Source organism: Nilaparvata lugens, chromosome 4 (assembly GCF_014356525.2).
Source record: "Nilaparvata lugens isolate BPH chromosome 4, ASM1435652v1, whole genome shotgun sequence".
Classification (NCBI taxonomy): Eukaryota; Metazoa; Arthropoda; class Insecta; order Hemiptera; family Delphacidae; genus Nilaparvata; species Nilaparvata lugens.
The window spans coordinates 47,642,179-47,668,855 of record NC_052507.1 but is presented as its reverse complement, the minus strand read 5'-3'; the positions used below and the strand labels follow the sequence as shown (position 1 = coordinate 47,668,855).

Here is a 26,677-nt window from a genome sequence, read left to right as displayed (position 1 = left end):
CGATGCAGCATTTTGCTTCCAGGTGCTTCTTGCTTATTGGTTTGAATGGAAGAGCTCACTCACACTGAATCGGGCATGGCCTGTAACGGTGTGATGAGGCAATGTCCATAAAATCAACACTTTGTATCACCAAGCCACGTCTCATCAGGTGTGCTTAGCCTTGGCCTAATCTGATGCACTACCTATATTTTTATGAAAATCATCCAACAATCGGTATTTACATGTACTGTTATCTGTATCTACTGTTATCTCAAGCCGATTACTGTTGATTTGTGTCGAAGTTTGCAGTTTTTTTTTTGGTGTGAGAGTGTATGAACGGCACAATATGAGAGACTACCAGTGTCACACAGCTTCACGGGAAAGAATTACATGAACTATCGGCTTGAGAAAACAGTAAAAGTTGCTACATAAACGCCCTATACCATGGAATATCTACTTATGCTATTGTTTCTCTATGGTCGTACGTAGACATTATTAAGAATTAAGCCGTTACATTATTAAGAATTGAAAATTTGTGAATCAATAGAAAGAAAATTGAAAAATAGATCTACCGACGGCTGTTGGATGACGCAATGATTATAACAGCTGATTTTTATTTCTGTGTGTGGCCAGCTCACAAATCTTCTCCCATAAGGATTACATGTAAACTTTGAAGGACCGTAGGAAAGAGTCCTGAAGTCGGATCATGAAATTGATAGGCCATAAACCTGGTCCTGAACATAACGAACAAAACTAAATAAAAATCAAATTCGGTGCACACATAAAAAAGTTATTGAATGTCAAAATTTGAGGCTCGATTTTTATTACTTTCCTTGCCCTATTACCATAGGTAAGTAGAGTATTGCTTTCCAAAAAAATTTTAAGGTACCCCAATTTCATGTTTTCTATACGTTTCATTACTTTCCTTGCCCTATTACCATAATTAAGGAAAGTAAGGAAAGTATTGCTTTCCGAAAAAAATTAAGGTACACAAATTTCCAAATTTCTATACGTTTCAAGGTCCCCTGAGTCCAAAAAAGTGGTTTTTGGGTATTGGTCTGTATGTGTGTGTGTGTGTGTGTGTGTGGTGTGTGTGTGTGTGTGTGTGTGTGTGTTGTGTGTGTGTGTGTGTGTGTGTGTGTGTGTGTGTGTGTGTGTGTGTGTGTTGTGTGTGTGTGTGTGTGTGTGTGTGTGTGTGTGGTGTGTGTGGTGTGTGGTGTGTGTGTGTGTGTGTGTGTATGAGTGTATGTGCGTCTGTGTACACGATATCTCATCTCACAATTAACGGAATGACTTGAAATTTGGAACTTAAGGTCCTTACACTATAAGGATCCGACACGAACATTTTCGATCAAATGCAATTCAAGATGGCGGCTAAAATGGCGAGAATGTTGTCAAAAACAGGGTTTTTCGCGATTTTCCCGAAAAGGGCTCCAATGATTTTGATCAAATTCATATCTCGAGAAGTCATTGATAAGCTCTATCAACTGCCACAAGTCTCATATCTGTAAAAATTTCAGGAGCACTGCACCATCTATGCAGAGTTTGGTTTTAGATTCCCAATTATCAGGCTTCAGATACAATTTAAACAAAAAAATTCGAGTGGAAAAGATTGAGTATAAAAATCTCTACAATTAATGTTCAGTAACATTTTCACCTAAAATTGAAAATAAGCTCGAAATTCGAGAAAATAAGATTAGTCAATTGCAAACTGTTGGCAACTGTTGGTTCTATTAAATCATCCACTATGAAGAGATAGCAGATCTCGTGTATATCTAGCGTTATTGTCCTGTCACCAGCTGGCTCAGATCTTAGAAAAGTAGACTTGAGATGCGCGGGAACACTAGCGATTAATTTTCATAACGGCAAGGAAAGTTGTGTGAGTGCACCACACCAGATTCTTATTTATGATTTAGTCCAGTCAATATAGACATAAAAAAGGGGGTGTGATTGCAATTTTTATTGTAGATCTGATTTTGTAATATATTATTTGGGTACATATGAGAAGTCCAGGACCAATTTCTTCATGCAAAATTTCTGAATACAATGAGATTATTCGGAACTCTCTATCTCCAATTAGTACTGAGTACTGAAAACAATGTCATTGTGCAAAATATCAATGTGAAGACTATGTAGTTGGTGATGATGGTTGAAGTTGAAAATTAGGTGTTTTTCACAATACAAGGAGCATTGTTGTCAGGTGTACCTGAAAATCTATATGAGATAGAGCGCTCTACCTGATCTCATATTGTAAAGCACAAAAATACGCCCAGAGGGATTACAGAGGGCGTATAATTATATAGATATTCATCAAAATTGATTTTTTTCAAATTTCACTCATTTTTGAAAACTCATAACTCAGTACTCATTAGAGATAGAGAGTTCCGAATGTTCTCATTGTATTCATAATTTCATATTCCAGAAGAAAGGCAAGAGCCAATTTTTCTGCCCGATTACGAGATTTGGCAGAAATAGCTCAAAACTGAAAAATGAGCCGAAAATACGAAGTTTTTGGGCCACCGTGTATCTAGCACAAGGAAATTTTGCATGAAGAAATTGGTTCTGGACTTCTCTTATGTACCCAAATAGTATATTACAAAAACAGAACTACAATATAAATTGCATGCACCAATGTATATAGTGACTGGACTAATTATATAGATTGGTATGGTTCATTTCCACAAATTCAGATAAAATCATCCTAATATTGTATTCCAGTTGAGGTAAACCTTCTATATCAATCAAAATAAGGATAAGAAACTAGAATGAATTATCATCACCTGTATTTATTAATTTTGATGATATGTATAGTCTCCCGTGACATTGAAGTATAATTTCATAGACTTACTGCTCATGAATATTCTGTTTATTTTAAAAGTGAGTGGAAGCTGAAAGGTGAATATTGAGGCTGTACTATATTATAATAATGATACAGCCAATATGGTTCACTAAATTAGTCACTGTCATTATCATGTTGCTGTAATGAAATTAATCAATGTTGAGAAATACGGCGTATTCTGATACAACCACTCATGACATCGCTAACAATCAATAGCCACTGATATTTACGTTATTAACGCGGCTAATTGGTGCCCAATTCAGTCTATGTATTGAAGAAACAATCAACTTGGTTCGGAAACCTTGCTTCGGGTTGAATTTGATACAGCACTAAATTGCATAGATTTGTATCAAGGCAATAGAGAGCTGAAATTCATGATGTTGTGATTATTATGGAGTGAGTTAGATGGCGACATGGTCACACTGAACAAAGAGGTCGCCTGCCGGATATTTTGAGTATAACACGAGGTTTGCTTGTTTTACTAGAGATGGGCTGTTAAATTTTGGAAACTTGACCATTTAATACAGTTGATATAGGTCGTGATGAAGATATACCAACATCTTCATTATCTATAATGATATACCTATGATAAATAGAGTAAATAAGTCCATAATCAATTTAATAAGATCAAGTCATAAGCAATATATATCTTTAATATATAATTGAGCTTCCATGAGAGTAAAATTATCATCAATTATCAACATTAAAGGATGAGCTGAAGTTTCATATTAAGTTCATGTTTGAATAATAAAATAGAGAAACAATAGCGTCAGTTTAATACGCTATTGTTTCTCTACGATAATACCCACTGTTCATCAACATATCTGAATGAGCTCATACTTAGTTTACCTAACGAAATAAGCCTCTTATCTGGAAATTCTGAACAATTGGCTATGATTTTCTTTGTAGTAAGCTAGTAAGATTATGGATTGTGACAGACATCCATATCGAATGAAAATACTTGAAATTGGTACCTATTATCACATATTTAAGCATATTATTTCTTTAGTATACGCTCTCATTTATTGAACTGAAATAGCGTGAAGATTTCCTGGTTCCATGATTTCATTTATCAAAGATATTCTGCAACTTGATATTTAAATTCGAGTTTACTGGGGTTTGATAGAGACTTTTATCTTGTAAATTCAAAAAATATCTGCAGTTAGACAATTCGAATCTATCCAATTGTTATAATTAGTGATACGTTCTGATTGATGAATTCAAATAGGATATATCAAAGTGATTTCTAATTCTCAAACTGATTATTTTGATCTATTTACAATAATAAAATAATTTTCAAACAGTTTATTCAAATTGATTTGAGAATTCATGAATTCCAATTTTGTTGTAATTGAAATATCTTATGAACTGTTCAATATAAATTTGTGTTTGATGCACCATTAACTCATCAAATAACCTGCTGATGTTATGCTGATGCAAATAAAGTACTCATTATTCCTACTTTAAAAATTTAGTGAGCAATATCATAGAGTAAAGATACTGTTTAATTTATTTGTCTCTGGTTATATGTAGGCTTGAATTAGAGTTCGACTGAGTTCTTATGCTGAGTCTTATCACCATGAAAAATACATAGTAATGCATTTCAAAATTTTAATGGGAGGATGGTATACGAAAAAATATTATTATAACTTGTAACAAACAACTAGTTGGCTGAAAGATTGATTTGATGTGAGACAGCATTGAGTAAAATAAGGGTTGAATATTGATAGAACTATTGGGTAAATAGTAAATTGATGGTGCTTGGCCTACGTAGCAGATTCGATTCGACATGCAATCATCATTGTACACCATTCATTCATTGAAGGACAACAGAAGGTGAGTGATTTGAAGAAGGTAAGTAAGGTCTTAGATATAAGACTTCGAAAATATACTCTTATAAGAACTGGAGTAATGCTTTAAATTCAGACATTTTATAGGACGAGAATGAATTAGAGTGAGTTGCAATTACCGGTTCAATCAGCATTAAGAATTCGAATTTTCAACAATTGCAGCCTAATCGAGAAATGAGAAAATACATCAAGGAGTTTTCAAGCGGAAAACAGAGACATTGTACTTCCAAAGAGCTCAATATATTAGGATTTTCATATAAAATGATGTATCATTCTGCATGAGATCTCATGGAATAGTTCCCTCATTGATGGGAAAGCTCCAATATTGGCTTCAAAATAACTGAGCCGCCATTTGAAGACCAATCCAAAGTTTGTCAAAATAATCTGATCAGCTATTCCATTATGGTTGTTATTATCAATAAGTAAAGTATATGTATTTCATTTCTATAATTAATTAGATGTATTGAATCTATGATGAAGTACAAAATTATTTACATAATACAAAAATGGAACTCTCTCAAGGGAGCCGATTGTTGATCAATCATCATAGAATGAGATATCATAATCGGTCACCAAGTCGTCTGCGAAGACAATATAAATCTAGTATTAATAAAATATCGCATTAATGTGACAAAATATGATTATAATTCATTCTGAACTATCCTCATGATAGTTGAATATGAAATTCGAGAATGATCAATTCACATTTGAAAGTAATTCATTAGTCTGATGATGTTCCCGAATGAGGTGAGGCAGTGTGAGATGAATCGTTTTTTACATTCGTGTATTACGATTTGATAACCTATGTTTTACGATATTGTATTTTGGGCGATATAAGCAATCTACTTTACTGCCATTGTGATCAGAGAGTATATAATGTGACATTACATTCTATACTCTCTGATGGTGATTGTTGGAAATTATTGTTGATACATTAAACAAGACATTGGAGAAATGATAAACAAGATAATCCATGAATATCAATAACCAATTTTATCAATATATAAAAGAGATGATAATTCATTATCTAGCCTGCCCTTAGTATATTGAATGAAAATAATCTATGGATAGTGAGAATAATTTCATGTTATTTACTACTTTTATTGAAATATCGATGAACTTAAAAAAATTGATAAATTCCTTATTCGATTACGACATAAATTACAAGACACAAGATCGACTGTAGTGAGGTCCACGTTCTAATGGCAGTATTTATTTAATATTGCTGTTGCTATTCTTGTTCATAATTCGACAAAACAAATTGCGCTATCCTTCTCTATCCTCTCAACGTTGCCAGATCATTTCTTGACCATTCAAAACTATAATTAATTAAGAAAATATTCAATCTCAATATAAATAATATTGTATATATTGAGATTTTTCTCAATATCTCATTATTGAGAAAATTTATTTTTAAATTTTGAAAAATATATCTCCTTGACAAATAAAATATAACTTTTCTCAACAATAATGAACAGTTAATAGTACATCAATATACTGGTACCAGTTATTCTCCTTAGGGGGCAGTGACAAGGCAGAGAATCGGCAACTCTCAGTCGATTGTATTGTTTGTCACCTAATAAATAGATAAACTCTGTTCTCCTATCTTCCTACTATAACGTGAATCTTACTAAAGATCTGAACTTTTGTATTAAAGGGGAGAAGTTAAGTCAAGGGAGATTATTGATAAGTTGACATGTTAGCCTATTACTAGAATACCTCAATTCCAAAATTGCACCTTTTATTATCAGCATCACATTCTAGTCATTATTTAAAAGTTGATTCCACTCCCAATAACAAAGAGTTATCCAATGCTTGAATGATTCAATCCCGCGAAGATATCATTATAAAGCGAAGAACAAGCGCGTTCCGAACCAACATCGTTATAAGATTATCAGCTGAATTTGTTATTAGATTCAATATGGCTGTGCTTGTTAATACCAATAGTGGTTTCCCAAGTATGATCAACAAAATAAGTTCAACAGAACAACTCGCTAAGGAAGGAGTAGACAACTAACTGGTCCAGTGAGATCTTCGTCTTTTCACCCTTCTCCAATCTCCAAGAATCTCCTTCTTCCAATATAGCTCCGGAAACAGTAACGCTGAACGTATTTTTCACCTGCAGGACTCCACAGCTCTTCAACCTGTAACGTAAAATACAGGTCAAGTGTGAGTCAATATAATTGCATAACTGGTTGCTAGAATAGTATTAACATTCCCTTCTTGATCGAATCTCCCTCGAATTATGTCAGGAGCTGGTAAGTTAGTCCTGATGATTTATGATTCTGAACTTTATTCAATCTTATCAAATAACATAGTGACTAGTAAAGTATATAGCACAGTGACCACAGAGAAGTAAGATCTTTTCTACATTGTGCAGAAACTCAAAGCGATATTAAACCTCTATATTTCTAAATGAATGATTTGAGAAGACAGCTATTCAAATTGCTATTAGCGTTAAGCAATAGTGATAAGTAATTGATTATAACATAGGAAATTGGAGAAATTCAATGTGATGAAAACGTTCAAAAATTCGAAAGAACCGTCACCCATTAATTAAAATAGGCTCCAAGTTTATTATCGAAGTAGAATAATTCGTAGTACAGTCAAGCCTGACTTTGAAAGAAGGCGGTTTTGAATCTTTTCAAGAGTTATATAATCTACTATTCAACTAGGATAACATCCATTGATTCACAGAAATGTATTGGATAGTAAAATGAGAAGGTAGGAATGTCTAGGTTACACAGTATGGGAAGGTACGAATATACTTTCAGAGAAGAAAATATGGATCAAGCGAATTCGCATTCAATTTGAATTTTGATAAGGGTTGGTTATAAAGTGGGGGGGGGGCTACGGATGCCCCTCAGAACCGTCAACGTGCGACTATAATATCAAATTGAGAATTATAAAAGGGTAATCAATTGAATGATAGGAATAAGAGAAAGAACGTTCTCATTCATAATGCTAGAATAAATTAACTCGATATAGGCATGGTGAAAAATAACATATATTATGGTTATTAAAACCAGAATGGTAAAATAAGAATCATCATGGTATATTCATCTTGTTTCTCAAATTATGATGTTGTCTAGAATCGAACTGACGGACAGTTTTATCAGCAAAACACAGCCCACTGCAACATTATTCATCTGCAACTTATCATAATTTGACAAGTTTAAGAATAGATAGAGCTGGTTTGGGAGACGGACAACAGAAAGTGTGGTGTGTGTCAGTTGGAGAACTGGGCGTCTAGTTTTGGAAAACGGAACTGTTGTCACGTTCATTGTTGGAAAGTGTCGTTGGGAACGCCTTTTCCATCAGAGATGGCTGAGAGTGAGCAGGCAGGTAGACACACCTGTCAAGGAGACCTGTCACGATTCTGTCCCCATATGGAGCTCTATAGTTATATCAAAGATGTATAGGTGTGTACAGGTATAGTGGGCATAAGTTATAGCAACCTGACAAAGTAGGCGAGTCCACATTAGAAGTGAACATACATACGTTCAGGACGTAATGTCGTCAGACGTGTGTGTCATATGTGTGCCATACATGCTGACGAGAATGGGTGGACACTTTGGTGTAGGCTGAATCACGCAGTTTGCATTAGAGCACTTAAACTATCCGACGTGCTTTTGTGTGTGGATGGGCCTAATGTCGATCTGAACAGACTGTTGCTCTCTTGTGCTATTTCCAATTCACTTTGCGCATCTTGCACAGCATTAAGTGCCAGCGACTGATGTTTGCTGGCATGGCTTCACCCAAATTTTGGTTTCTTACATGTTTACAACGTGTGTTCGATTAGCTTGATATGCAAGGATCTAACAAGATTTTTGTGTTATAAGATTTTTATGTTATTTAATTTTTTGAGATGAATAACATAAAAATATGATATCAGATCTACAAATGATCAAGCAAAGTTTTCAAGTGAAACTTTATGAATCAGATCTCCTTCCGTGAGGTATTATTATCACATCATGACTGAAGAGCTAAAATGACTCGAATGCTATCCTTTTATAAGATTACTCTTGCTCAGTTAATTCTTCTTTATCTTCGTCTGGCACGAATCGATTGAGAGCTTCTTTTTTGATTCGATTGGATCCTATCAAATAAATTTAAAGTGCATACCTTATTTCACAAATATAATTTTGGCTAAATAAAAAAAATATTATGGTAGCGTATCGAAGTCATTTCGAAAGGAGCGGTGTGAATTTTTACTGGCAACAGACATGAGACCTTCTGGCATGAAAACTTCTTATCATTTGTCGATGAATATCATTCCCAAACTTATAATCGTTTCATGAAAAAGTTGGTACTTCAATGAAAGCCTACACGTTTTGCTGAAAGTTGCTATCTATAACTTTACCTGTCGAAATTGTTAATGGAAAGTTGTTCTGCGAGGAACAGTGAAGCCAGGATGTTGAATGTATCAAACTTCCTCCTGGAGTTGAAGCTTCAGAGGCCTCCATCGCAGAAAGGCTGCTGATGTTGCCTCATACGCACACGTCGCTGCCATTAGACTTGGTCGTCATCAGCTGAAATTAATTTCAGACGTTGCCATGATAACGCTCCAGAAAGTTGACGAGGCTACCACAGGATACTCCCTACTGCTTGGTTGTACCTGCGAACAAAATTCAGTCCAGTTTATTTTGAATAACACTCATATTATCAATAATTCGAATGAATCTATCAAAATATCAATACAATGGGATATGTGACCATGCAGATTATCATTAACCAGTTATTGATAACCATTTATAACAAATTTTCAAAATGATATATCCCAATTCCTACTTTTAAAATTGTGTTTTCCAATGCTGTAAGTAGTATTTTTCGTGATCAGCCGATGACATTCTATCCATGTCATTTCATAAGAACTGAGTACGAGATTCACGGAAGCACCTTTAGTTCTGAAATAGGATGCATCTGCTAGATTATTTCAAATAAGTGCGGTGTATGAAACTCACACGAATATTATACAATTATATTACGATATTCTGGTATTGTTACACATTGAAGTTAACATAATATAGCTTTACTATATATAGTTGATCTATAGAGATCAACAATAATAATTACAATTATTCAGATTCGTTTTAAGTGAAGGATGCATTAAATTGAGGTTCTAATCTGATTTCATGACAATTGGACCTCTCTGATAACTCTCGATTTTCAAGAAAGTTGGAACATAATAGGTTTATGATATATAAATTCGATTGCACTGGGTCTCATCCTTGAGAAAACTCGCTGAACGACATTAAAAGGATAATTCATCCTTGGCTGAAACAGCTGTGGATAGTAAAAACGTGAGTAACTTATGTGAAAATTAAAATATCGCATCCCCGAAATTCATAAGATGACATATAGCCAGCTGTGAAATATAAACACGATAATTTTAGAGAATTTATTGTGTTCTGTTTATCAATAAATAATAATAATAACGAGTGAAGCTCGGTGCCCCGATATTATCAGTGAAACAAGCAACTCACGATCAACCTGATACAACAGTTATCTCCCCTAAAAATTAAAAATGAATCATAATTAAAATAATATCTCTCGATCTAGATCATTATCAGATCTCTTTTATGTTATGTAGAAGCAAGAAATGCGTTGCTTGAAGAATGATGTGATTGATTAGATAGTGGATCTTGTTTGTAAACCCATCGGCAACTTTCTAAGGAGAACGGAAAATTTCAGAGATTTTTCATAGGTTCAGAGATTCTGGGCTGAAAAAGAAGATAAACAGAATTGAATGAAACAAACCCTACATTTAATTCGAGGGAGTTATAGTTTTCAAATGAGTCATTCACCTCGTTTGTGTGAGTCAGTGACGGGTGGAATGACCTTTGTTTTTAAATTATTAAAAGCTTTGGAAACTGGTGCAGTGTTTCAAGGTTATGAGCGTGCAACAGTATTTCCGTTTCGGTGAACTTCTCCGCTGGCCGCCCAATGTAAACAAACTTTTTCTCCGTACAAAACGCAAAAATGCTGCGGGTTTCATAATATAAAGTTAGCGCGCTGTCCCTTTGTCGGTGACCTTGTGTTTGGAAAAAGGGAAAGAAGGAAGGGAATGTTTTTCACCTTCGAGAGGGAAGCCAAGGATTTCCCTCGTATTTTTCTCGGTCGGTTTTTTCCACCCTTTCACGCACGCACGCTCGCACGCAAACCAAATACGAGCAGCTCATTCACCTCGAAGTCTGTCCCTTTTTTCCATGGATTTGTAACCATATCTATTCGTGTCTGGCGCGGCGAGTACTATAACACCGTACACACAAATAACCCTTAGCTAAGTCTCACACATACATACTCACACACTGACATTCTCTTACTCGCATATACTCCTCCATTATGTGCATTGAAAACAAGAGCCGTCGTTGGTCGATGCCCACTCTCACTCATCTGATGAGTAAACCGTTCGAAATAACATGCTCGATTTCATTCTCCAAACTTGAACGAGAGAGCAGTCTTCAATTATGGCCGTTTCAATTGACTCGAGTTCACTTTTTCTACTTCGTCTGGTTGAAGTCAATCCGCAGATTGAAAAGACTCACTTCTATCGCACGTTCATTGAATCAGGTCTCTCTCTTCCGATATTTATTGGAATAGTTTTATTGGCTTGTTCTTGATGTTGAATAACAAAACCTATGGAATAAGTTATGAATTATAATTTTCATGAGATGAAACATTATCAAAGAAATAAAAAAAGCACAACGGTATTCATATCGCAGCTCAGTTGTAGAATTCGATTATCAAGAGACTACGTTCATTTATTTATTATAACTTTGTTATTTATCATGAATGTAATCTATTATTCGTGATTTTATTCGCCCCCAGGTTAAGTGTTATAAGCATAACATGATTCATAACAATAGGAGTTATGGATGAGCGAACTGCAGTTGGATAAAGTAATGCTATGATGTGAGAAAGAGATGATATATAAAAGCAAAAATTCCTGCATTCGGATCAGAAGAAGATCAATTATATAATTCAATTGATAGTTTCCAGTATACGTCCGTTCGTCCTACCTTGAATGTAATATTCTGAGTGGAAAGGCAGTTGTATTCATTTGAGTTATTGTATCAAAGCAATTCGGTCATGGTATCAGATAAATAGTATCGTACAGTAAGTATCTTATTCAACAATATTATTTCAAGTTACCCAACTTCGTCAATTCCAGTCATTGGCTCCATTTTCATCAGTACAGTATGATTCCAAATGTAATTCAATGATTACTATGGTATTGTAGAAAACTCTACTTTTGTACTCCATCATCTCCCATACAAGAAAAATCATGAATTTTACATAAAATTCAGTACTCTGATCTTAAATACTGTAATTGAATTACTAAATTCTTTCTGCCATACGTTTCTCACATAAATTTATGTGAGAAGTTCAATTATCCTTTTTTTGAGATTACCTTGAAAGACTGATTCAATCAAAAGCATTGCATAAAAAATTAGCTTGAAGCTTAGCCCTCATTATAATGTTTTATTTCCAAGCGAAGTGGATGAAGATTAACAAAATCCCAGTATCAGAAAAATGACCCGGTTAATTGCGTAAAAAGTAGGACAATCGTACACGCCAAGTTCCATGGTCAGTAATGGAAAATAATTTCGAAATGGGGCTGGAGGGTATGCTGAGGGAAAAAGTGACCCTTCTTTCGCAATGAGAGAAGGGTCGTGTTTCAATAATGAATGAGACTGAGCAATCCTCCAAGGGAAAGAGGTGATCCAATTTTTGTGAAGAAGGTGGAGGTTTTGATGTGGAGAAAACAGCGAAATATTTGAGGAGTTTTGAGTGTGGGAGAATGGAAATGTGTGTGGTCCTTGGAAGAAGGAAGCTGTGAAGGAAGCTTGTGTATAAATGTAGACTAGAATCAATAACCGCCATCTCTCTCTCTACACACACATTGCAATCTCCAATATGGCGTCTTCTTCGAGATCACTCAAGAACCTCCCCCGCAACCCGCACCACAACAGACCTTGCCACAACCCTCATTCTGGCGCAACCCTTCCTTCCTTACTTCACACCCTCGCAAAATTCTGCCTACCATTGATTTTCCCATCCAGAGTCTCCCATCACATCCTTCTGAATCACAAATCTTAATTGTCCCCATGTTTACTCAGCAGTAATGAGTCGAGAACGAGTCTTCCCCGAAAGAGACAATCAAGATGTACTAATTATTTGAAAGCTTTTCCAAACATATGTGATCATCAGTCATTGGTGGCTCATCTTAATGTGGAGTTCGAGTTGAATTCGAGAATTCGATGTGACTTTCATTATTCTAGCACTACTGTATATCCTATACTATTAAACGAACAACTTCTGTTTATATGTTCACATGTTTATATGTTTAGATGTTTGTATATTTATATGTTTAGATGTTTATATGTTTGTATTTCACCGAATCTCGAAAACAGCTCTCACGAAATTCAGAACATAGTAGGTTTATAATGTAAAGATTCGAATGCACTAAGTCTCATCCCTGGGAAAACTCGCTGAAGGACATTAAAAGGATAATTATTACTCATCCTTGGAAAAACAGATGATAATAATTATTTTGTCGTCTGTTGGTGATGGAATTGAGTGAGCGAGTTCATGTGTGTGGGACTGTGTCAGAATTATGACTCAGCTGTTGAACTTTTGTAATCATTCAATCAGCTATTTAGTGCCGGTTGCAAAAAGTTATTTTCAATCCTGATTAATTCCAGTAGATCCATCTTTTTTTAATGGTCTTCTCTGATTTGCTTCACGTGAAGTTAATCAGGATTGAAATTTAACCGGCTTTTTTGCAACTGGGCTTTCATGAGGGAAATTTTTGCATTCCTCTGGGAATTTACTGTGATTAGATAGAACATTTCTGTATGAATGTTATTATAATTTCTTCTTTCGTTATACATTTTATATGCTTCTGTACTCCAGAGCGAAGCTCGGTCCCCGATATTTGAAAGATGATGCATTGAATATTCATAATAATATGGAGTACCAAGGTAATCTAGAAATTGCGAATTATTGGGTCTAGAATTATTCTGTTCACGCATACTAAACTGGATACATTACTTGGATTGTCGCGATCATAATCTTCCATACTATATTTCAGATTTTCATCCAGTTTATGACTATATATATATATATATATATATATATAATATATATATATATATAACGAGAAGAAATTGTTGTCTCAATAACATGTACGGGATATGAGTTTTGTAGCATCATTACTTCTGAATTACTATGTATTGCACAAAAACCGGTTGAATTTTAATCATGGTTAATTCCACGAGATCTAATAAGAGAAGGTTATGGCTGATTCTCGTGGTATTAATAATGATTAAAACTTGACCGGCTTTTGTGCAACCAGCACTGAGTTGATCAACTTCGAATTTTTCATAAAGATTCTTAATTAACCGAGGATGGTTATAGGCCAATTTCTAATTCCATTAATCTCGAATTATAATGAAACGTTTTTGTGCTACAAAGTTTACGTGAGATCGAATAGTATTTTCATTGTAAATTATCACAGTTGTTGATACTTTTAAAATCAACATGATACTATGAAACCAAATTTTGAGCTTTCAACAGACCTTTGCGGAGCACGGGTAACACCTGCTCGTTCATTCTAAAGAACATGAGTACAAATCGTAGAAGTGTGTTTGTGTTTGAAATACTGAATTCAGGTTTGAATCATTAGATCTTCCATGACAATACAATGTGTTCTCCCACTGAGATGGTCTTTTATTTGCTACATGAATACAAAATTAAGTATATCGTGTAGCTATTATTGGAGTATTTCAATGGATATTTTTCAATCGATTGGGATAGACTATGTGGACTGCATTAACTAGAAACAATTCAAACAGTGGAAGCAATATTAAAAACTTGTCAATCGAAATCATATTCTCATACAACTTATTGAGCTTATTGACGTACAATACTGTACCTGGATAACGATAACCTGGATTTGAAAACGTAACATTGGAGCAACTTTATAATACTCTAGCCACTATTCGAGGGGAACTAAGGAACAAATACAGTTGTTTTAATCGAATACTCACTTACAGTGATAGGCCTGTATAACGGATTCAGAATGGAATTGAATGATCAGGTATGCATATTCATAGCCTAACGTGAATTGATAATCAAGGCTGATGCGGAAATCTTGGTAGTGAATCTGAAACAGTAGTTTCAAATAGTTAGTTTTAGTTTTTTGATCTAAAAGGTCAAACAAGAGTCTTACATCTAAGGAAATAACTCCCGATCTTTTGATCCAGAAAAAATAGCAGAAAACATAAGTTCCAATTAACGAGGAAATCCATGTTAAACGTGTAAATTCATTCATAGACAACACTCATCTTTCATGAAGAAGAAAGCGACTTGAGTTTCTTCACAAAAAAAATCCAATGAACATGTATGATTTCGTAGAAAAGCGAATTGCATAACTCTGAAACGAATTGATTCTCGTATTCAAAATTTGCTGAAGTGGATGTAATTTGCTCAAGTAGTCTACTAGCTATTCAAAGTGATTGATGTTAGAGTGAAAACTCAAGTAGGGTATTGATGTATCTATGTCTATCAAAATCACCAATCTTCCTATAATACAATATCAACATCATCAAGGAAAGGATAAACTTTCGACAACATGAAACTTGCGAAGCCTTTTGCGTTTCTCCACTGAAATAAAGATAAAGAAATTAATTCGATAAATTGGCTGTGTCATAAGTATAGGAAGATGAATTGAAGTGATGAGTTGAAGTTATTTCCACAAAGAATCTGTCATAGATTATTGACATTACTCACAAGCTTTACTCTCGTCCTCCATTTAAAACAATGATATCTACTGGGAATTAACTGATCTTGAGAGAGGCTTATTATGAAATTACCTGAGTTCGTAACAATAGCATTATCATGCAACAAGAGACTCCAATATTTTTTGTTCATAATATGCAGTTGACTACAGAGAGTATAGAATGTAACATTAGTTTAGAATGTAATGTTACATTCTATCCTCATTGGTTGACTATAGTTCAACAACTGGAACTATTGACTAGCAAAACGTTTTTACTTTCCTTGCCCTATTACCATGGGTAATAGGAAAAATTGATGTACCCCAATTTCTAAATTTATGTACGTTTAAAGGTCACAACTGCCACAAGTCGTTCAAAATTTCAGGAGCTACGCCCCATCTATGCATAGTTTGATTTTAGATTCCCAATTATCAGGCTTCAGATACAATTCAAACAAAGAAATTCAAGTGAAAAAGATTGAGCATGAGAATCTCTACAATTAATGTTCAGTAACGTTTCCACCTAAAATTAAAAGTAAGCTCGGAATTCGAGAAAATGTGATTATTCAAATGCAAACTGTTGGCAACTGTTGATTTTATTGAATCATTCACTATGGAGAGATAACAGACTTCATTTGTCTTCAGCGTTATTGTCCTGTCACCAGCTGGTTCAGATCTTTGGATAGTAGACTTGAGATGCGCGTGAACACTAGCGTCAGTGATCAATTCTCATAACAGCAAGGAAAGTTGTGTGAGTGCGCCAAGGAAAGTTGTGTGAGTGCGCCACACCAAATTTTTTTTTATTCATCATCTGATTTACTCAAACTACTATCGAACTATTCGATGTTCACTTTCTGACTTGATAAGAAAGAATAAAGCTGCGTTTACACCGGAGTTAATAACACTCGTTTTTAACATTTTTGTTATCAACCGATGTTAATTACAAAAGTTAATAACATCATTTTGAGTTGCGTTTACACTGGAGTTGATAACATGAGTTATTAATAAAAAGTTGTCAACTTGACTGAATCGACAAAAAATTCTCTTGAAAAAAGTTGATAACTCGTGTTTTCAACAGAAAATTCCTTGTTATTAACAAGATTTATGTTATCCATCGAGAGTCGGTAACTTTTGTTAACAACAGGTTACTATCTTCCCCGCAACCCGTTTGCCCAGCATCCCTACCCTACAACTACAGCTGTTCCCTAATAACTACAGCTCCAGACAAAACACGTGACTGAGTTATTAACTTTTGTTGATAACAAAACTAGCAGCCAAAAGAAAATGTTATCAACTTATGATGAAAACTTTTGTTTTAAACTCTGGTGTAAACGCATTATAATTTATTAACATTGGATCAGATGAAGATCATTATTTTAATGATCACACACATGTTTCAATTCAAATTTGAGGACAATTTTTTGATTTTTATTTCGGCTGTTATATCATATGAATAGTCTCGTTAAATGAAATCATAATAATTATGGAAGTCAATTACATTGATAACAAGATCTTGTTAATAAAAAGGAATTTTCTGTTAGAAACATGAGTTATTAACTTTTGTCAAGAGAAATTTTTGACGATTCAGTCAAGTTAATAACTTTTTGTTAATAACTAGTTTTATTAACTCCAGTGTAAACGCAGCTTTAGAAAGAGATTCTAGCTGTTTTTCCATGGCTATTTTCGTTTTTCGAACATCAGATAGGCTACAGTGACAAATGAATTGAATTTCTCACCTTGAATAATCCTGCAAGTAGTAACCATGATCAGAACCATCATCATCAGTAACCATCATCAGGGTGTTCAACTTAGGAAACATTACGTCCAGTCGATCATTCTGTTGTCTTCCATTCAATCACCTCCAACATCATGTAACTCGAAATTGTAGCATGCGATTCTTATGACCCTGTAATGGGAGATATAGGTCAAATTCATAAAGCATTTGCATTTATTTAAATGCATAATATTGCATTTCATTGACCGAACGTAGTGAGGTCTATGTTTCAACTCGATTTGCTTTTGTCTGTCTGTATGTAACGCGATTACGGCCAGACACGTTGATAGATTTCGATGAGATTTGGCAGGAATATTCCTTTTTCAACTGCGCGTCGATGTATACACAAGGTTTTTTGAAATTTTGCATTTTAAGGATAATATGAAAAGAAGAGGAATTCCTCCATACTCTGATATCACTATCATCATTTACTTTGAAGATAGGATCAATCAGACTATAGAATAATTATTCATGATCAAGTGGCAAGTGGATGCATGCATTACGCAGATGTCTTGCCGTGTATATTTCTATAAGGTAGGGTTTCAATATTTTCTATGATGCATGCACATCAGTATCAATATTCTCACATTTGAGAAAAAAAATCAATTGGTGATTGAAAATAAAATAAAAAATGATTGAATTAACTGAATAAAACTGAATAATGCAGAACAAATTATAATATTCTTCATTGAAAAAAATTAATTTCGAGATAGTTGAGAAATATTTTCATCAGATGGAAAGATTATCACAAAAGTGGATAAATCATCATATGGGATACAAATTCAAACGTGAACTGAGTTTATTAACATAAGTGAGTTTTTGATCTTGGAGAAAACAAATAACAGTTTTTAGGAGTAAATTATTATTCAACTGTGAATTGTGATTGAAGCTGCTATAACTGGTAGTTCTGTGAACAGTAAACCTCGCGCTCAGTGAGTTACATTGACCTGTTGCTATGTTTTCACAAAAATTAATGAATATTTTATCAATTGAAAATGTCTAGAAGGAATCCTGAATAAACATAGAGTTTTCTGTCCTATCGTACCGTAAAGTGTCGTCCCGGAATGTGAGTGTGAGCGCTGTTATCAGGTCTGGCTGCAACTGTCTACAACGTTGATGGAAAGATACAATATTTTAAAGATGCTCGATGTTTTTGAACGGTTAGTATTATAGTCAACTATCTACTAACGTTAATGGAAAGATACATTTTCAAGATGTTCGATGTTTTTGAACGGGTAGTATTATAGTCCACTAGACAGCTGATTTATGATGAATAATATTCTACATTATTGACCGAGCGAAGTGAGGTCTAAGATTCAAGTCGACGGTTTTGCATTTGTCTTAATGTTTAAATGTTTAAACATTTAAACATTTAAAAATTTAAACATTTAAACATTTAAACATTTAAACATTAAACATTTAAACATTTAAACCTTTAAACATTTAAACATCTAAACATTTAAACATTTAAACATTTAAACATTTAAAAATTTAAACATTTAAACATTAAACATTTAAACATTTAAACATTTAAACATTTAAACATTTAACATTTAAACATTTAAACATTTAAACATTTAACATTTAAACATTTAAACATTTAAACATTTAAACATTTAAACATTTAAACATTTAAACTTTAAACATTTAAACATTTAAACATTTAAACATTTAAACATTTAAACATTAAACATTTAAACATTTAAACATTTAAACATTTAAACATTTAAACATTTAAAATTTAAACATTTAAACATTTAACATTTAAACATTTAAACATTTAACATTTAAACATTTAAACATTAAACATTTAAACATTTAAACATTTAAACATTTAAACATTTAAACATTTAAACATTTAAACATTTAAACATTTAAACTTTAAACATTTAAACATTTAAACATTTAAACATTAAACATTAAACATTTAACATTTAAACATTTAAACATTTAAACATTTAAACATTTAAACATTTAAACATTTAAACATTAAGAGAAATGCAAAACCGTCGACTTGAATCTTAGACCTCACTTCGCTCGGTCAATAATGAAAGGAAAACTTGGAATAGTGAAATAATTCATCATTTCAAAGAGAATTTGATGCTCTACAAGAAGCATAAGTTTTTACAATGCATTGTTGAAGAGTTATAAGCCCTGAAAGAGCAAACGTTGAATGAAAATCTGTTATTTTAGCAATTACACATCTTCAAGAGCGAGTATCTTGGCTGTTGGGGCTATCACAAAACTCCACTGAACAAATGTATGTTCTACTCCTTACTAGTCTTAACAAAGCTGCGACGTCAAAAATTGTGTTTAAAACATTCCCTCCAAATTCCTTTGTCAATTATTGCTCTATTATTGCGGAAATGGAGATTTCACACTCTACACTAGAGCTGCTGCAAAAGTTGTAGGGAAATTCGTAAAAGTGTGAAATTATACATCAAATTAAAAATAATTCAATGCTCATAATCATCATAATTAGTAAGCTCATAATTAGCATGGATTTTTCCCATCGATTTTTAAAAAGTTATAAGAGCAAAAAATTGAAAAAATTGAAGGCAATCGTGTTTTTTCTTAAAATGTCACACCTTCAAGAGCGGATATCTTGAGAACTATAGAAGATATGGAAAGTTGTGGATGAATATTGTAGGAAATTATGTAAGCTTCAATTTTGTATATAACAGTTATGTCCGTTAGATACATAGTTTTCGAGTTATATGCGAGAAACCAAAAAATGGTACCTGTGAGCCACCCCACCCCCTAAGCACAGGGGGTAGGGGTGGGGACTTTTGATATGTTTACCTCCTTACTACCCTTAACAGAACTGCGGGGTTGAAAATTGTCTTCCAAACATTTCCCTCTATAACCTTTCTTTGACTGGACTAGTTAGTAAGCGCCCGCTCAACAATCAACAATAAATTGATATTACTGATGGATTTCATTCACAATTCAAGTTGACAAATATATTATAATTTGTGTTAATTCAAGTTAATAGGTATAATCATAGAGGAATGATAGCACAGTTCAAGGTTTAGATGAGTTGTTTCAGATAACCAATTGGAAATATCAATAGAAATATACATTCGAATGTATGGACTATTTTAGAGTATATATTATGTTATTAAGGTGTGTGAATTCGAATATCTTTTGATACTCGTGAATATGAGTGAGACTTATCAATATGAAAAGAAAATAAACAATTTCTAAAATCGAGTCCTCCCAAATTTAATTGAAGAACCATCTCATACTTCGTACTCTAAGGTGATGGCTGAGTCTCCAAGAATTGAGTTGATAACTTTTGAGTTTGAATTCTAAATTGTGTAAACGTTCCTCTTGTCGAAAGGAGAGTAAGAAAAACGTTGGGAGTAAACGTAAGATAATAATTATCTTGAAGAGAATAAATCATTTTGCTGAAGGGAAGACATGCAGAATATTCTGAATTGTAATTTTTAGCGCGGAAACTCTGTTTTCAAGGATTAGTCAGCAAGCTGAACGGAAGTCAGGACGAGATAAGTCCCACATTTAAAAGTTGATTCGTTTCTCAGACTTCTTTTTCTCTTGAAATTACATTAAAAGAATGCATGTGTGTGCAGAGTAAGAATGGAAGCACCTTGAGAGCCAGTCGGCGACCGGGTAGTTTGGGCACGTAATATGCTAATATCGTTAGAAAGGGATTATATTGAAGCTAATGGCGAGGGTGAGGGAGGTTGTAGGACTGGTTGGTGGGTGGGGGGAAGGTCTGAAAGGGTTGTTGCCTTGCCTTGCTGGTTCGAGAGAAAAGAAGTCTGACAAGATGAGGGGTGGGAGGTGGATGTCCTCCCTCCCACCAGAAAGACCCGTCCTGCAAGCCTCGAGCTCCAGTCGTTCTCATCTGGAATTCCTCATCGCAACCACCCCTTCAACCCTTTCAACCCCCTGAAAGCCTTCTGCAGCTTTCCTTCCTTCCTTCCGCGCTCCCTTGCAGGCTCATTTCTTTTCTTACCACTCTCGGGATACCACCCCCACTCCTACCCACCAACAACCCTCGACGGCTTTGCTCTCCCCCACCACCCCAAGCAATTTGGCATCTCTCACCCCGCAACCCTCAGCTACCACTTACTTGAAGAATACAATTTCTTTTCCAGCATCTCGGGGATGGGCATCCCTTCCCTTCTTGATTTATCGCACAGAAACCAGGGGTCTATATCGATTACTTGAGACGTGTACATTTTCCTCCTTCTCTCGCCCCACTACTCCTTCTTCCCTTGTAACGTTCAGGCAAGCATTAAAATTCAAATATCCTCGTGTTCTTCCTCAGCTGCTAACCCTTTCTTCCCCCTTCCACCAGACGTCTCTCAGCAGCAGCCCAGCCGAGTCCTTTCAAATAATGAATTGGCATTTCTAATCTTGTGGGGCTCTCCCCGTCCCACCAGCGTTTCTTTTCTTCTGGCTCAAGCACTTTCTCACCCTCCTTGCTCCGGCCAAGTAATTTGTGCGTCCAGGCCTTTCGCTTCCCTCCTTCATTAACACTCGCCATCAAGCTTCACTCCTCTCTTCATCACCACTAGCATAATCATCATCATCCTCATAATCCTCTCCTTCTTTTCCTAACTGTCCGTCATCATCATCACCATCATCATCTTTAGCTTTTCTTCCTGCTATTCTCATTGCAAGTCATTTCCAACAATTATTTTCTCCTGCTCCTATTTCGCTTGTGCTTTTTTCATCCGAATTCTCTGCTGGAAATTACATATCTTTCCTACCTCATATTGTAATCTTGCCTTCCTTGCTCATCAGTCTCTCCTCTAGCCTCATCATCTCTCAAAAGGATTATAATATTTATTCATTTGTATTCTGTTTGACTCGACATGTCTTTTTAACTGGTCTACTTCATATTATTTCTCAATTTATTATCCTTCTTCGCTTCTTAATTCTCCATGACTGTCTAATAGAGTATGAAATAAGTGAAATGAGTTTCCAACAGAATTTTAGATAAGAGTGCATACCAGTTCTCTTCTATATTTTGATTGAGGAAATGGAATGTTAACAATGAATCATTTGGTGCGATTAATTCTCCAGCTCATAGTTTAAATAATATCTGGGAGAGATGAATTCATGATTCTTATGTATGGAGACGTTGTAAAGGCTACTTAAATGATTCCAGTCATGAATCTAGACTGCTATAGGATCAAAGCTGTTCACAGAAGAACTATGTCTACTGTGGAATATGTGGGACTATGCTCTAACGTTTGTGCTAAGATCACAAGATTATATAACAGCATATAAATAATAAATTGACTAATTCATCACTATATAGAGCCCAAACTGTAGAATAGATTTGATAAATTTTGATTCTGGAGTGTTACCCAAGATAAGATCCCCTTACCTTGTCATTTTAAAGTGAACTGTATCATCAAAAACAAATTACTGCTATAATAGTATAAATTGAATTGATTACATAAAATTTATCACACAGAGTTAATCATTAATAGATGTTTAATTGCAGTTGCACTTCACTATTGAATATCATGAATCTTCATGTTCTGAATATTTCGGAAGATTTCCCAGGTAGTAACGCACTTCAATTGATCATTGTTCCAAGCAGACTCAATTCATATCAACTGTCAACGTCATCATTTGGTTTTCATTAGTCAAATGGGTATTTCGTACTTGCCTTGTGATATTGTTGGCATAGACAAACATCTCTATCCTCCTCTCAAACATGAGAGGGTCACCAAGATTAAATTTATGAATCGAGGATGTTATATTATGTCCTCTGAACACAATCGGTATGTAATCCATGCACTGTATACATAATTGCAATCTTTATTCTTAGAGATTGATTGTCACAATTCACAGGTGGTCGCTTCGGCTGAGCTACTTCAACAAACAAAGAATTTCTTCTCCACAATCACGAGATTGAATAGAGAATGTGCTATAAGCATATTAGCATTGATAATTTGAAACAAGATGGATGGGCTTGAGCTTGAAATTTATGTGTGAATGGGTCCAAAAACGTGAAGAAATTTCGGGAAAAATCGAAACGAAACAATTTGTATGATATTGGACTGACGGTTGAAGCACCATATTATATCCATTATTAGAAAGTTATTGAAAAAGTAATAAAAATTATATGCTGAATCAAAAATAAAGTTGATGAATGTTTCTATTCTATGTTTCTATATGACAAGTTCAAGCTAGACAGAGTGGAATAAAACAGTTGGCGGTTTTAAGTCAGAATCACTATTCTACCAGTTAGATTTTTTGGTACCTTGAATAATTTAAATCAAAGAAGGAATCATTCTTTATGGCGTCAAAATGCAAAGCCATTGTAATTAAGTGTGATAAACAGTTCAATTCCTCGATCAAAGCTTATAAACAGGGCAGTTATCTCTTACATATGAAACATGAGCATGGTCCGAGCGCTAGAAAATTATACATTAAATTGAGGATATAATTTAGAGAATATAATCGCAGGCACTTTTGCAATGAAAACCAAATGATTGCAATGTAATTAATATATCCTAGGATACATTGCACTGAATCCTACAATACATTGCACAGAGTCATGAAGTATGGAAAGTTGAAATAGGATAGAATACATTTTCAAATGATGACTGGCAAGGTATGGTCATTGATAGTCACTCTCATATTCAAACACAGTTTTTGAGAGTCGAAACTATTAGAATACTATAGGAGAAATTCAAATATTCTGAAATGAATTTGAATATATACAGAAATGAATTATTTCAATCGAATAATCTAATAATTTAATCCTAATAATTTATTAGGATGGCAAAATACCGTACAAACAAAATTCGATGTGATGTGCGGGGCTTGAGAACATTAGATAACAATAAATTTGAATCGACAACACATAATTAAGTTTTTGAAGCAACGCACCTCATTTTCCACTTTGAAGTATCAGGATACACTACTCGATACATGATGTGTTGATGTATCCAGAGCCTCACACCGACTGAGTTATACTGCTTCTTAGCAAGTGAAGCGATGTCGCTGTACCCACGCTAGTGATGCGTCACTGGGAAGCAGTGAGCAGGCATAATAATTAGTGACAACAAAGGCACAACCGGATCTGCTGCCCGCACCCTCTGGTCAGGTACCAGTCACCTTCGCTGCAAGGAGGTCAACTCAGCAACCTGTAGTCGACAAAAGTGATCACTTCTTAGCTGCTCGCAGCTTCCAACAGGTTCCCAACAATCACTCGACTCACAGATACTGTGTTCAGAGAGGATGGAATCGGAGGGAGAGCATCCTGAGGGTAAACTAACTATCTGAAATGTAACGGTCAGGTTTGTTTCTAATAACATTCTACATTCTTGCTTCGAATATTGAAACGGAATGTTTCAATGTACGCCTTCAAGATAATTGAGTGTAGAAATATTAGTAAAATGGCAAATTCACGTCATCCAGATAAGAAATGGTATAGACTGTACAGAAATCATAACCTTGTAATATCCTCACTGATAAATATAACAGAACCGACTTTCGAAGACTTCTTCTCTATAGAAAACAGAATATATGGTAGCAAAGTATTATTTTCCATTAACAGAAGAGAAAATATATTCCGACTAAGACTATCAATTCGAATCTCCATGAGTCCATCACCTATTGATTTGCTGATAATAGTTAATGCTGCAACCGTATTTGAGAGAATACTTTAGTCGATTTCCAGCAATTAATAAATTACTTTAATTTCATGAGTAAAGTTGAATTGATAACACTTGAAATTTTTTCAGGAATCTTTCCTTTCAATTAAATGAATGTTTAAATCAATATGGAGTTATTTCTTATCTACAATATTTTCCACAATTCCTATTTAACTTGAATGCATCATTTGATTCTGAACAGAGAAATATCAACCTGAAGGAATGGAAAAACCCGAAACGTTCACCCTTTTTCCTTCATCATCAATAATGTTCGAGTCTACTTTCGTGTCGATACCAACATACACTTGCGTTCGAGAAACAACGTAGGTGTCCTTGATCATGGAGGGGAAGATCAAGACCAGTTTTTCAAAATAACTGTAACTGTCTGTATACAGTAGGCATGAGCATTCAACTTCCCCAGAAGCAGTCCAACTCGCTAGACGGGTTCACCCTCTCAGCACTTGCTTTGCTACGGCGTAAGATTGTGTCCAAGACAAGTCAGAAACATATTCCTATTATTGTTCAATTTTTTCAGATCATTGAAAATCTCAGGTTATTCTAGCTACTTCGAATTCTTTGGATGATTCTAAGAACTCCTTTCCTAGTTTGAATTGCTCAATCAGTCACAAATGCAAACAGTATAATTTCCATGTTATTCACTGCTACTATTTAGTATTTGATAATAATTGTAACTGTGAGTAGGTTTTTCACTTACTAATATTTGTTATCAGTTAGAATAGAATTTGTTTATGGGGAAACCCCTGATACAGTGAATATAACCTTTTTTTATATTACCTTTGGGGCTTCATTTAGTCTATGATGATAAACATGTATTGTGCATGCGTGGGTGTTTGCTACACCAGTTATGTTATTTTATTTCGATTTGTTTGTACAATGTTTGTTTTTAGTCGAATAAATTATTATTATTATTAATTATTAAAATTATATGATTTTTTTGTAGGAATACTGAATGAAATTATCAATCACATATATATTGCGCAATATAGTCATGAAGTTAAAAGTGTTGAGGTTCAGTTTCTCATGTACTTGAATTTTCCAAATATATAATATGCGTCGATGATGATCCATATTGGTGACTCATGGTTCAGACTAAAGATTCTAGAGCTAATCCTATTCACTCATAATATATTCTCTTTATTATAAAAAAATCACCCAGGTTCGCTTATTCGAAAGGATAACTGATGGCTTTGATGAGTCCAAAACTTCTTCATTGAGTTATATGACTGATTCAAATCTTAAACATTTTTCATGGTAATGATAATTCCTGAAGTCATGAATCATCCTCCGATAATAATGCTACTCTTTATTGAAATTAAACTTTCCTTTTAAAACAGGATTATCACCTGTTACTTCCTTTTTCAAAATTACATCAATGAATAAACAATTTCAATATCATATTCTCTTGGCGACGATCTAACATTCATCAATATTACTATGAGTAGCTCTTAAACTTGATAGCAAACGTGCTATGTCGTACCTCCAGCCAATAAGTAATTGTTCGAAACCCACGATAAAAGAACATACATTCTCAATTAAGAATGGACCAATATACATCAATGATCGATATCATTTTATAATACTTAATTTCAGCTTTCTAACATTATCGTGCTGTAGATCGGCCGAGCAAACCCGATAGGGAATTTACGAGCAGTCTGAGGCTACTTAGCTGATTTATGTCGTGTCTGCGTGTGTGTGCGCGTGTGGGTGTTGCAGCCAGATGGAGATGGGATTCGCAACGTCGAGGAGCCCAGCGCACTAGATAAGTGGAGAGTGGGAATGGAA

The 26,677-nt window shown here is 34.5% G+C and overlaps 1 long non-coding RNA gene across 3 annotated transcripts in view; it reads right to left on the bottom strand.

Moving 5' to 3' along the window:
• Nucleotides 1–25,852, bottom strand: part of LOC111064209 — a 31,534-nt gene extending 5,682 nt beyond the window's left edge. Inside the window, exons 1-5 of one of the 3 annotated variants that reach the window (XR_005571143.1) lie at nucleotides 24,108–25,852; nucleotides 17,188–17,357; nucleotides 14,724–14,839; nucleotides 9,032–9,286; nucleotides 2,665–6,812 (exon numbers count right to left, since the gene is read on the bottom strand). This is a non-coding gene — a long non-coding RNA (uncharacterized LOC111064209). Of the gene's footprint in view, nucleotides 1–2,664; nucleotides 6,813–9,031; nucleotides 9,287–14,723; nucleotides 14,840–17,187; nucleotides 17,358–24,107 lie in introns of those variants that run through there. The other 2 variants (XR_005571144.1, XR_005571142.1) reach the window with 2 other exon arrangements.
• Nucleotides 25,853–26,677: the final 825 nt, after the last annotated feature.